Raw genomic sequence first — 13,849 nt, 5'->3', positions numbered from 1 at the left:
AAACTGTGACCCCCGGTTCTGGACTCCCCCATCATTGGGAACATGTTTCCTGCCTCTAGTGTGTCCAAACCCTTAATAATCTTATCTGTTTCAATAAGATGCCCTCTCATCCTTCTAAACTCTAGAGTATGCAAGCCCAGCTGCTCCATTCTCTCAGCATATGACAGTCCCGCCATCCCGGGAATTAACCTTGCAAACCTACGCTGCACTCCCTCAATAGCAAGAATTTCTCAAATTAGGGGGTCCAAAACTGCACACAATACTCCAGGTGTGGTCTCACTAGGGAGCTATACAACTGCAGAAGGACCTCATTGCTCCTATACTCAACTCCTCTTGTTATAAAGGCCAACATGCCATTTGCTGTCTTTACTGCCTGCAGTACCTGCATGCTTACTTTCATTGACTGATGAACAAGGACCCCCCAGATCCCGTTGCACTTCCCCTTTTTTCCAACTTGATACCATTTAGATAGTAATCTGCCTTCCTGTTTTTGCTACCAAAATGGATAACCTCATATTTATCCACATTAAACTGCACCTGCCATGCATCTGCCCACTCTCCCAACCTGTCCAAGTCACCCTGCATTCTCATAGAATCCTCCTCACAGTTCACACTGCCACCCAGCTTTGTGTCATCTGCAAATTTACTAATGTTACTTTGAATCCCTTCATCTAAATCATCGATGTATATTGTAAATAGCTGCAGTCCCAGCACCGAGCCTTGCGGTACCCCACTAGTCACTGCCTACCATTCTGAAAGGGACCCATGAATCCCTGCTCTTTGTTTTCTGTCTGCCAACCAATTTTCTATCCATGTCAGCACTCTACCCCCAATACCATGTGCCCTAATTCTGCCCACTAATCTTCTATGTGGGACCTTATCAAATGCTTTCTGAAAGTCCAGGTACACTACAACCACTGGCTCTCCCTTGCCATTTTCCTAGTTACATCCTCAAAAAATTCCAGACGATTAGTCAAGCATGATTTCCCCTTCGTAAATCCATGCTGACTTGGACCGATCCTGTTACTGCTATCCAAATGTGGCACTATTTCATCTTTTATAATTGACTCCAGCATCTTCCCCACCACCGATGTTAGGGTAACAGGTCTATAATTCCATGTTTTCTCTCTCCCGCCTTTCTTAAAAAGTGGGATGACATTAGCTACCCTCCAATCCACAGGAACTGATCCTGAATCTATAGACCATTGGAAAATTATCACAAATGCGTTCACAATTTCTAGAACCATTTCCTTAAGTACCCTGGGATGCAGACCATCAGGCCCTGGGGATTTATCAGCCTTCAGTCCCCTCAGTCTACCCAGAACCATTTCCTGCCTAATGTGGATTTCCTTCAGATCCTCTGTCACCCCAGATCCTCTGGCCACTAGTACATCAGGAAGATTGTTTGTGTCCTCCTTAGTGAAGACGGGTCCAAAGTACCTGTTCAACTCATCTGCCATTTCCTTGTTCCCCATAATAAATTCACCTTTTTCAGTCTTCAAGGGTCCAACTTTGGTCTTAACTATTTTTTTTCCTCTTCACATACCTAAAGAAGCTTTTACTATCCTGCTTTATATTCTTGGCTAGCTTACCTTCGTACTAGGGAATCTAGTACATCTTTTCTCCCCGTATTGCCCTTTTAGTTATCTTATGTTGCTCTTTAAACATTACCCAATCCTCTTGCTACCCGCTCATCCTTCAAACTGAATGAGTTGAATTTTGTGGCCAATAGTTTTGTGTTCCCATTTTATAATTTCAACATTTTTTATTCCTTCATCAATAAATTAACTAAGGTGAAGGGGAAAAGATTTAATAGGAATCTGATGGGCAACTTTTTCCACACAAGGGGTATTGGATGTATGGAACAAGCGGCCAGAGGAGGTAGTTGAGGCAGGGAATATCCCAACATTTACGAAGCAATTAGATAGACAGGTTTGGAGGGATATGGACCAAATGCTGGCCGATGGGACAAGTGTAGCTGGTGTGGGCAAGTTGGGCCGAAGGGCCTGTTTCCATACTGTATCACTCTATGACTCCATGACTCTATGTTGTGTTGGGATTTGAACTCAGGACTACGCCCTTAGCATCATGCAACAATATAATTCAGAGTATAACAGTGATAACATATTAGTGAGCATGATCAGGTTATGAGTAGTCCTTGATTCTGTCGGTTGCTTTCCTGTGAAGTGTAATAACAATGAATGGCAGATGCAGGTTTACTGAAGGAATGCACAAAATGCTGGAGTTAATGAGCGGGTCATGCACCATAACTGGAGAACAACTACCTCCTCCGACAGCTCGTTCCTTACACTCACCGCCCTTTGAGGAAAAAATGTTAGCCCTCATGTTCCTATTACATCTTTCCCCCCTCACTCTACCCCATATCTTGTGGTTCTAGCTTCCCCTACGCTGGGCAAGAGGCTCTGTGTGTTTACCCTATCTATTCCTCTCATGATTTTTTAAACCTCTATAAGATCACCCTTCATCCTCCTGTGTGCCAAGGAATAAAGTCCAAGCCTGTTCAACCTCTCCATATTGCCAAGGCCCTTGAGTCCTGGCAACATCCTTGTAAATTATCTCTGCACCCATTCCAGCTCGACAACATATTTTCTATAACATGGCTTCCAGAATTAAACACAAAACTCTAAATGTGGTCTCACCACTGTCTTATATAACTGCAACATGATCTCCCAACATCTATACTCGTCACTTCCATTAGTCTCTGAGTCGAGTTTCCATCCACATGTACCAAATACTATCCAATCTCATTCACATTATTGGCCAACGTCGTTTGCAGTGTAATCCCTCTGTCAACAACACACTCATCCAGAACTGAATTACCTCTCGATAACAAAACCAATGGCCTCATTCCCTTGCTGTCCATCAGTTTCTGGTTATTCTAAGCATAACCTCTCACATTAAGGTCTACATTGCAGCTGGGACACTAGAATTGGAGGAGATGGTGGAGATACTGAGAGGCAGATTCAATGGGCATTTGAAAATGAGAATGGGAATTTCAAATCCAAGCTGTCCTTGAAAGTTATGTAAATAAATGATTGATTATCGATTATAACTGAAGAAGGGTCCCGACCGAAAAAGTCACCCATCCCTTTTCTCTGGAGATGCTGCTTGACCCATTGAGTTACACCAGCTCTTTATGTCTATCTTTATTTTTTGCCCTAACCATTTTCAAAACTTTCACTGGCCTCTCCTGATGATCGTTTTAGCATCAGCTGTTTTAAGTCATTTATTCTGATTAACTCTTTTCCAATTAAGGAGTGGATCATTATGGTGACAAGCTCGCCAGAAGAATGGAGGAATAATATGTCAAGGCACATTTGTACGGACAGAAGATAGACACAAAGTGCCGGAGTAACTCAGCGGGTCAGGCAGCATCTCTGCAAAAATCTTTTTCACCAGAGATGCCGTCTGACCCATTGAGTTATTCCAGTACTTTGTGTCTCTCTTCGGTATACACCAGCATCTACAGTTCCTTTCTGCACATTTTGTACCAACAGAGTTGGTTGATGCTGGTGATATGGAAAGGCTAATCCCATTTGCCTGGATTAGCTTGTGGGATAGCTTTGACCTGCCCATTACTTTAGTTGTAGTCCTGTGTGACAGAATATCATACTGTTTGGATATTCCTCATGCTGCCCTTGTCATTGAACCAGAGCTAATCCCTTGTCTCGATAGACAGTGAGGGCAATGCTAAGACAGCAGCAGGCAGGTTGTGGTGGTCTATATTTCTGCTCCTGGATACCAAACGGATCGTAATTTCCTGCAGTAAGATAGAAGGCGTCTTTGGTGTGGAGATGGGATACTTCATCCACAAGGGGTCCAGGGATGCACTGCTCAGTGTCAGAATCACGAAGGCTGGATGCCCGCCGCAGTCTGGGGCTCGGCTGGAACAGGCACACTCATAATACCTAGAATGTGGTCTGCATTCAGAAAATGGCGCCAAAACTCTTGAACGCAGGATCAGTTGACTATTTCTGTACAATTTGCTAACCGGGGATGTGCTTAGGTTTAGCAATACTCTACTGGACTGTTTGTAAAAAGGAATTTCACTCTGCGTTTGCACTTCGCACATACATGCACCATTGAACCGCAAAGAAAGCACCGATGGGCCGCTGCCTGCAGGGGGAGTGGGGGGAGCTCAGAAGCCGCCGAGCTCAGCATGGAAGATCGGAGGGCCGAGGTGGAGAGAACCGCAGGCAACGATGGACGCGAGGAGTGGGTTGGTAGGAGAGGGACAGGGTATTAGACAATAGACAATAGGTGCAGGAGTAGGCCATTTAGCCCTTCGAGCCAGCACCGCCATTTAATGTGATCATGGCAGATCATCCCCAATCAGTACCCCGTTCATGTCTTCTCCCCATATCCCCTGACTCCTCTATTTGTAAGAGACCTATCTATCTCTCTTGAAAGCATCCAGAGAACCTGCCTCCAGAGATTGCCTCCAGCACCTTCAAGGTCGGCTGCAGGAGGCTCCTCCAGACACAGAGCCGGTCGAACGAGGAGAGGGACATCGGTGAGTCCGTGGGCCAAGCCGTTCGGTGGCAACGGAGGAAGGCCTGCAGCTTACCTGGATCAGGGAACACTCCAGTACATCGAGCACGTGGACCGGACCTTTTGTAAATGGCGCCAAAATATGGCAACTTGTGCAAGTGTGATCTATACAAAAAATAATTTCACTCTGCAGTGTGCACGTGACAATAAAGCACCATTTATCACTGTGCCATTGACTTCCACTGGCCACATCCGTCAAAACAGGTGCTCAACAACATACCTAAGGTTTACGGCCTGCAGACCCTTGCAGAAGTCAGATGGTACCCAAGTCAGAAGTGGAAGTGCTGCTGTGAACGACTAAATTTATTATTTGCTGTGGTGACCAAATGGGAGCACCAACGTGGAGATCACAGGGGAGCACCGATGCAGAGACCATGGGGGGAGCTCCAACATGGAGCACTGGGGGAGCTCCAACATGGAGCACTGAGGGAGCTCCAACATGGAGCACTGAGGGAGCTCCAACATGGAGCCCAACATGGAGCACTGAGGGAGCTCCAACATGGAGCACTGGGGGAGCTCCAACATGGAGCACTGAGAGAGCTCCAACATGGAGCACTGAGGGAGCTCCAACATGGAGCACTGAGGGAGCCCCAACATGGAGCACTGGGGGAGCTCCAACATGGAGCACTGGGGGAGCTCCAACATGGAGCACTGGGGGAGCTCCAACATGGAGCACTGGGGGAGTTCCAACATAGAGCACTGGGGGAGCTCCAACATGGAGCACTGAGGGAGCTCTAACGTGGAGCACTGGAGGAGCTCCAACATGGAGCACTGGGGGAGCTTCAATGCGGAGACTACGGGGGGAGCCCCAACACGGGGACGATGGGGAGAGCATCCATGAGAACTGCTGATTGCCTTGTGGAAATGGCCACATGCGATGGCAGTAGCACTCTGCTACTTAGACGCATAAATCTGAAATAAAGCAGTGGGCTTAAAGAATTGCTGATGTAAGTGTGAGTTTATGTAAGTTGCCTATCACATTAAGTCAGGGAGTGCCTGTATTCTCAGTAGCTTGATGAGGGTGAGTTTATTTAGCTTTAATTCCCTTGTCGATTCCCTTTACCACCTTCTATAGACCCTGTCTGTCAGCTTTGCCCTGCGGAACTTGACCATCTAGGGCCCATGTTAGTAGGTCATTTAGTGATGGACATTTAATGCCCAATACCGGAGATTGACAGATTCTTGATGAGTAAAAGTGTCAGGGGTTACACGGAGAAGGTAGGAGAATGGGGTTGAGCGGGAATTGAAGATCAGCCATAATTCAATGGCGCAGGCGACTTGATGGGCCGAATGGTCTAATTCTACTCCTAGAACTTATGAATACCCAGACTTCATTGAATTCTCCTATTTCAAGTTATAACCAATACCCCCCTCTCTCATTCTCATGCCCGCATCACCCCTCCCCCGCCTATGAACAGACATTTCTCCTACCATCTCCCATCCTGTCCAGTTAGCCGGCTCCTTTCCTCTCCTTCCCACACTATCTCCCATCCCTGGGTCACCCATTTGAATTCACATCATTCTTTCTTTTTCTGACACCCTTTTCTCTCCTTTTCAAAATAAATTGACCAGGTTGAAAGGAACTGCAGTTGTTGGTTTATACAGAAGATAGACACAAAGTGCTGGGGTCACTAAGCTGGTCAGGCAGCATCTCTGGAGAAAATGGATGCGTGACATTTCTGGTGAGGACTCTTTTTCAGACTGAAAGTAGAGGGGAGGGAACAAGTGGTAAGAAAAGGCCAGAACAGATCAGGGCGGATAACGGGATGACCAAGGAAAGGTGGAGCCCATAAAGCCCATTGTTGAAGGTAGACACAAAATGCTGGAGTAACTCAGCGGGCCAGGCAGCATCTCTGGAGAGAAGGAATGGGTGACGTTTTGGGTCGTGAATCTTCAGATCGAAAACGTCACCCATTTCTTCTCTCCAGAGATGCTGCCAATCCCGCTGATACTACAGCATTTTCTGTCTCTCTTCAGCATGTGCAGTGCCTTCCTACACAGATCACTGAGCAAGTCATAATGAATATTACGCCAGGACATCCAGCATTTTGTGTCTGCTTTCGTTTAAACCAACCGATCACTGCATCTACATCAACAATGACTGGTGCACCAACCACACTGCAGTAGAGAGCTACTGTTCCCCAGACCTGGAATACCTACTGCTTAAATGTAGGCCGTTTTACCTGCCTCGGGAGTTTACTGTGGTTATCATCATGGCATATACATCCCACCACAGGCTAATGCTAACCTAGCACTAGCACAGCTGCACTCGGCCATCAGTAAGCAGCAGGATGCTCACCCCGACGGTGCCTTCATTGTTGCAGGGGACTTTAACCAGGTCGACCTACGAGCCACACTCCGCAAATTCCACCAGCATGTGCAGTGCCCTACCAGGGGCTCAAACACGCTGGATAAAGTGTACACCAACATCAAGGACGCTTACAGAGCTCTCCCCTGCCCATCCCTGGGGCAATCCGATCACCTCTCACTGTTTCTACTGCCTGCATACAAACCCCTCATCCGCAAGACCAAACCTGCAATAAGGACGGTCAAAATATGGCCCGAGGACGCCACCCTACAACTCCAGGACTGCTTTGATCGCACCGACTGGGACCTGTTTGCACAACAGGCTACCAGTGGTACAGAGGTAGACTTGGAGGAGTACACATCCACTGTGCTCTCCTACATCAACTGCTGTGTGGAGACTGTCACAGTGGACAAGCAAATAAAGGTGTTCCCAAACCGGAAACCCTGGATGAACAAGGAGGTTCAGGATCTGCTAAGGGCATGCAACAATGCCTTTAAACCCAGGGACACTTCTGCCTACAGTGCGGCCAGGTCGAACCTGAACAAAGGCATAGAAAAGACCAAAGACATCCACAGGCAAAGGGTAGAAGATCACTTCAATGCCGCGGACACCAGAAGCATATGGCAGGGTGTCAGGGACATCACTGACTACAAGAGCAGCCCCGCCTGCCCCCACGGTGATATCACACTGGCCAATGAACTGAACACCTTCTTTGCCCGGTTCGAAACTGGCAACACCACCAGGAGTGGAATAACCCCGGCCATGGCGGAGGGACAGGCCTTAACACTGAGCACTCAGGAGGTACAGTGTGCTCTGCGTAGGATCAATCCACGCAAGGCTGCAGGCCCGGATGGAGTCCAGGGAAGGGTACTAAAGGACTGTGCTGTACAGCTGGCGGAGGTATTCACGAGAATCTTTAATCTGTCTCTATCTCTGGCAATGGTCCCCAAGTGCCTGAAAACAGCCACCATAGTGCCGGTGCCGAAAAAGTCCAAAGTCACCAACCTGAACGACTACCGCCCGGTTGCCCTAACTCCAATCCCAATGAAGTGCTTCGAAAGGCTGGTCCTCTCCCATATCAAATCCAGCATCCCTGCCTCACTGGACTCTCATCAATTTGCATTCAGGGCAATTAGATCAACAGAGGATGCCATCTCTCTGGCTCTTCACACTGTCCTGACTCACCTTGACAGACAGGGCACGTACGTGAGGATGCTCTTCGTTGACTATAGCTTAGCATTCAATACGGTCATCCCCACCAAGCTCACCACCAAACTCCACCAGCTAGGCCTCAGCTCGCCGATATGCGACTGGATCCTGAACTTTCTGACGGAGCGACCGCAGGCAGTGAGACTGGGCCCGCACCTGTCCTCCACTATCACCCTGGGCACCGGCACACCACAGGGCTGTGTGCTAAGCCCCATGCTCTACTCCCTCTTCACTCACGACTGTGTTCCTGCATTCGACACCAACACCATCGTGAAGTTTGCAGACGACACAACAGTGATTGGGCTGATCACCAACGGTGATGAAACAAACTACAGAGCGGAGGTGCAGAACCTGGTGGACTGGTGCACACGTAACAACTTGTCACTAAACAACTCCAAGACCAAGGAGCTGAATATTGACTTCAGGAGGTCCCATAATGGAGAATAAGCCCTAATCTCCATTTACGGGGAAAGTGTGGAGAGAGTGTCCAGCTTTAAGTTTCTGGGCACTCACATTTCAGAGGACCTCACATGGTCCACCAACACCGCTGTGCTGGTCAAGAAGGCACAGCAACGACTGTTCTTCCTGAGGGCATTAAAAAAGACTGGTCTGCCCCAACAGCTGCTGACAACGTTCTACCGCTGCACCACAGAGAGCATATTAACATATGGCATCTCTGTGTGGTATCTCAGCTGCATGGAGGCGGAGAGGAGAGCTCTTCAGCGCGTCGTCCACAGAGCGCAGAGGATCATTGGGACACAGCTACCAGCCTTGGAGGGCATCTACCACACACGGTGCCTCAGGAAGGCCATCAGCACCATAAAGACTCATCACACCCCTGTAACGGACTGTTTGAACTACTTCCCTCTGGCAGACGTTACAAGGCCTTCTACGCCCGAACCTCCAGACTCAGAAACAGCTTTATTCCAAGAGCTATAGCGGCTCTGAACCGGCCCTGCTGAGTGCCCCCCACCCCCCCTGGACTGTCTCCCTCGGATGGTCACGACACACAGCTTATTTATTTATTTTACTTTTCTTTTTCATCGGTTGGAGCTGCATACTAAATCTCGTTGCACTGACGTGCAATGACAATAAAAAAAATAAAAAAGATATATTATTATTATCTGCAGTTCTTTCCTACACACATGGCTGGGGGAAGAGGGGATAACGAAGGGATACAAGGATGCGAACAGTGGAACTGGTTGGACGACTAGGATGGGGGTGGGGGAGAGAGAAAATGCAAGGGTTACGAGAAATTAGAGAAGTCACGAATTAGGACTACACTTCTTCCCACCCTGCTTCCTGTAAGGACTTCATCCCTACTCCCAATTCCTCTGTTTACGCCGCATCTGCACCCGGGATGAAGTGTTCCACACCAGGGCATCGGAGATATCCTCATTCTTCAGGGAACGGGGGTTTCCCTCTTCCACTATAGATGAGGCTCTCACCAGGATCTCTTCTATACCCCGTGACTCTGCTCTCACTCTCCATTCCCCCACTCGTAACAAGGGCAGAGTCCCCCTAGTCCTCAACTTCCACCCGACCAGCCGTCACATACAACAAATAATCCTCCGACATTTTCGCCACCTCCAACGTGACCCCACCACTGGCCACATCTTCCCATCTCCTCCCCTGTTTGCTTTCCGCAGAGACCGCTCCCTCCGTAACTCCGTGATCAATTTGTCCCTTCCCATCCGAACCATCCCCTCTCTGGGCACTTTCCCTTGCAACCGCAGGAAATGCCACACTTGTCACTTTTTCTCCCTCCTAGACTCCATCCAAGGACCCAAGCAGTCTTTCCAGGTGCGGCAGAGGTTAACCTGCACCTCCTCCAACCTCATCTATTGCATCCGCTGCTCTATGTGTCAGCTGCTCTACATCAGTGAGACCAAGCGCAGGCTTGGCGATCGCTTCGCCCAACACCTCCGCTCGGTTTGCAATAGCTAACCTGATCTCCCAGTGGCTCAACGCTTCAACTCCCCCTCCCATTCTGAATCCGACCTTTCTGTCCTGGGCCTCCTCCATGGCCAGAGTGAGGCCCCCTGTAAATTGGAGGAGCAGCACCTCATACTTCGCTTGGGCAGTTTACACCCCAGCGGTATGAACATAGACTTCCTCAATTTCAGCTAATCCCTGCTTTCTCCTGCCCTTCTCAGCTCTCCCTCAGCCCACTGTCTCCACCTCTTTCTACTTCCCGCCCCCACCCTCACATCAGTCTGAAGAAGGGTCTCGACCCGAAACGTTGCCTATTTCCTTCGCTCCATAGATGCTGCCTCACCGCTGAGTTTCTCCAGCATTTTTGTCTACTCACGAATTAGGATTGTATCTTTAATTTTGCAATTTGTAATTACTGTGAATGAATCGTGGTTAATATAGGTTCGAAATACCCTTGTAACCGGGACAATGCAATAGTTTGCACCATCCCACACCGCCACCTCTTGGTTACAAATGATCGAGGCAACTGCCGGCTACTTTGTAACAAAACTTTCGCAACAATGTAATACAGATTGGAGAGCCTCGCAGTTAAGTAACATTTTGAAACATTTCTGTTGAAATTCACGTTGCCACCAGAGCACTTGAGTTAACAATTACGAACAAATCCCTTCAACCAGTGTTGTTTCGAATGCTGCACACAGCAATCATAAGATGGTTTGAAGTTGGGATATTAATAATATTAATGACCCGGACCCCGGACGTGCAGAAATGCGTATCTGATGTGATATGTAACAAGGGCTGCGTCAGCAGTTGCCGCCATTCTCATTCCACATGAGCCAGCTCCTGGAGAGGGAATCTAGGCGCCACTCATTCTGACCGTCCCGGGGGGAAGGACGGAGAATCTTTAATATCGTAGCCGTCCAGGTGTCAACTATTTTCGCAAATTCACTTCATCCAGCAAAACAAAAACTTCAATAGTTAAACGTCAGGGTTGGGAACGTGACGACCTATGTTCCACAAACACTTGTCTCTCGTGTTCGAGTTCCCCCATTTCCCCTTTTACCCACCCCCCCCCCCCCCTGCCTTTCTCTTCCCCTCTGTCATTTTCCACTCATACCCCCCCCCCCCCCCCCCCCCGACTTTACACTTCACTCCTTCTCGCCTCTCCTCTGACACTCTTTTATTTAATTTTCACCTATGATCTTTGCCACTAATTCCACCCATCTGCCAATCAACCCCCCACCCCATCACCTATATCCACCCATCACTTGCCTGGATGTGAACGCGTCTGAATATGCTTGTGACAATTTGCGCAGTCTGAAGAAGGGTCTCGACCAGGAACGTCACCTATTCTTTTTCTCCAGAAACAGAAAATAGAAAATAGGTGCAGGAGGAGGCCAGTTGGCCCTTCGAGCCAGCACCGCATGGTGACCCGCTGAGTTACTCCAACATTTTAGTGTCTAATTTCGGTATAAAGCAGCACCTGCAGTTCCTTCCTACACATATCTCTTCTTAGACTTTGTCCCGCCCCCACTTCTTTCCAGCTCCTCTCTCCCCCAATCCCCCAAACCCCACTACAATCAGTCTGAAAAGAAAGTAGCCTGCCCATTCTCTGGCTCAGTCTGAAGCATCACTCGTCCATTCCCTCCAGAGATGCTGCTTGACCCTCCGACCTCCCCCAGCACTTTGTTTTGCTCAAGATTCAAGCCTCTGCAGTTCCTCGTGACTGCATCTAATACTTTCCTAAACAGTTACAAGACCTGGTAATAGTGCGTAGGGCAGATATCGTCAAGAAGATTATTGTCCCTAAATGGTTAAAAAGCTCTCTCCAATGTCTTCCCAACATCTGATGGCAGCTTTGCCATCTTTATCAGTGGTACTCTCATCCCAAAACATTGATACATTGAAAAGTATTGAATTTGTGTCCAGAAAGATGAAAAAAATCCAATACACTCTTCATACAATTAAATGTTCAAAATTAATAATTTCTTCCCCTGAACAACTTGTTTATATAAGAATTATTATGGATATTAAAAATGACCATTGTCTCCAATGGTGCATTGCAGATACTCATCACTCACTGCTCACGACTCACTGTTTCGAAGATTCAACTTTAATGCTTCAATCTTTCTAAAACACTGGAAGCTCCCTGCATTTTAATCCATTCCAATTTGGGGGGTTGTATCCGCTTTGAACATGCCCTTTCCCTTTGTGGTCTTGAATGAATGGTCATAGAGTCATACAGCATGGAGACAGGCCCTTCATCCCAACTCATCCACGGTGACCAAGAAAGTAGTCCCATTTGCCCACCTTTGGCAAATATCCTTCCAAACCTCTCCTATCCATGTACCTGCCCAAGTGTATTTTAACTGCTTTTATAGTACCTGCATCAACTACCTCCAGTTTACAAAACAAGAAAAAATGCTGGAGTAACTCAGTGGCTCAGGCAGCATCTTTGGAGAACATGGATAGGTGTTTTTTTCCTCTCAGGGGCCTTATACAGACTCCAAGGTGGAATGTACACAGTAAATGGTAGGGTCCTGAAGAGTGTTGTAGGACACTGAGACTTACATAGTTTCCTGTAAGTAGAGACATAGGTAGACAGTGAAAAACAAGGCATTTGGCATTTGTGGCTTCATCGGTCAGGGCTTTGATTATAGGAGTTTGAGCAAATCATTAGCGAATTATATGCAGTTATGGTCACCCAGTAATCATATAAATGTCATATAGCTGAAAACGGTGCACAAAAGATTCACTAGGAATTACCTGGGCCTGAGGGTTTGAGCTAAAAGGTGGGACTGGATAATGATATCGAATAAGAGGCCATACCTTTAGAATGCAGATGACAAGGAATTTCTTTGGCCAGAGGGTGGTGAATCCGTGGAATTTATTGCCACACAGTGGTGGATGCCAAGTCATTGTGTATTTATAAAGCAGAGATCGATTGGATTTTCATTAGCAACGGCGTCAAATGTTACAGGAGAAGGCAGGAGAATGGGGTTGAGAGGGAAACATAGATCAGTCACGATCGAATGGCATAGCAGACACAATGGGCCGAATGACCTAATTCTGCTCCTATGTCTTATGATCTTATGGAAAGGCTGAGACTTTCCTTTGGGTGCTTTAGGCCCCTGGAGCCGAGGGAGAGGCCGAGGGAACCGGGAAGGGTCGCGCCGGGTAGGACCGGGAGCGGGGAAACACCTGCCTCTCCGCCCGAGACAGGGCGGCGATGACTTGGCCCGGGGGGGTGGGGCAGACAAGGAAACTTACCCGTGGAGCTGTCGGGTCCCTGAAAGGGGAAAAAGATTTTGACGCCAGTCAAGTAAAGAAGGGAGTGGCCTGGCAAGTGGGGGCGCTGTTTTATCTCGCAAGCACAGGACCCGCTAAATAGCCCGTCGCACGGACCGGATAAAATTTCGTGGCGGGCCGGGTTTGGCCCGCGGGCCATAATTTGGAGATGCCCCCTCCTGTTCCTTTAAAGGATCACACAGCGCACTGGCCAGGAGTCCGTTCACAAATACCAGTCTTCTGTGTAAAGCGGCCGCGGAACCAGGAACCTGCCCGGAATACCCAAAGGCTGAGAGGTAGCTGGAGCTAGGAGCTGGAGATGTCAGACGCAAGGAGCAAGGGCTGGTAGGGGGTGATCCGGGGAATGTTTCCAGCGCCGTCAAAGTCTGCATTTCCCCCTCCCGGTCACAAAGATGAGGAGAGAGAGAGAGAGAGAGAGAGAGAGATGGGTTCGTTGACGGATCCGTACGAATGTGATGAAGGAAGACCCTGCGGGACCCCAGGCCCGACCTGGATGAGGAACTGCTCCAGCGGACC

This window comes from Leucoraja erinacea, chromosome 6 (genome assembly GCF_028641065.1).
Source record: "Leucoraja erinacea ecotype New England chromosome 6, Leri_hhj_1, whole genome shotgun sequence".
Taxonomy (NCBI): domain Eukaryota; kingdom Metazoa; phylum Chordata; class Chondrichthyes; order Rajiformes; family Rajidae; genus Leucoraja; species Leucoraja erinaceus.
This window is presented reverse-complemented; position numbering follows the sequence as displayed.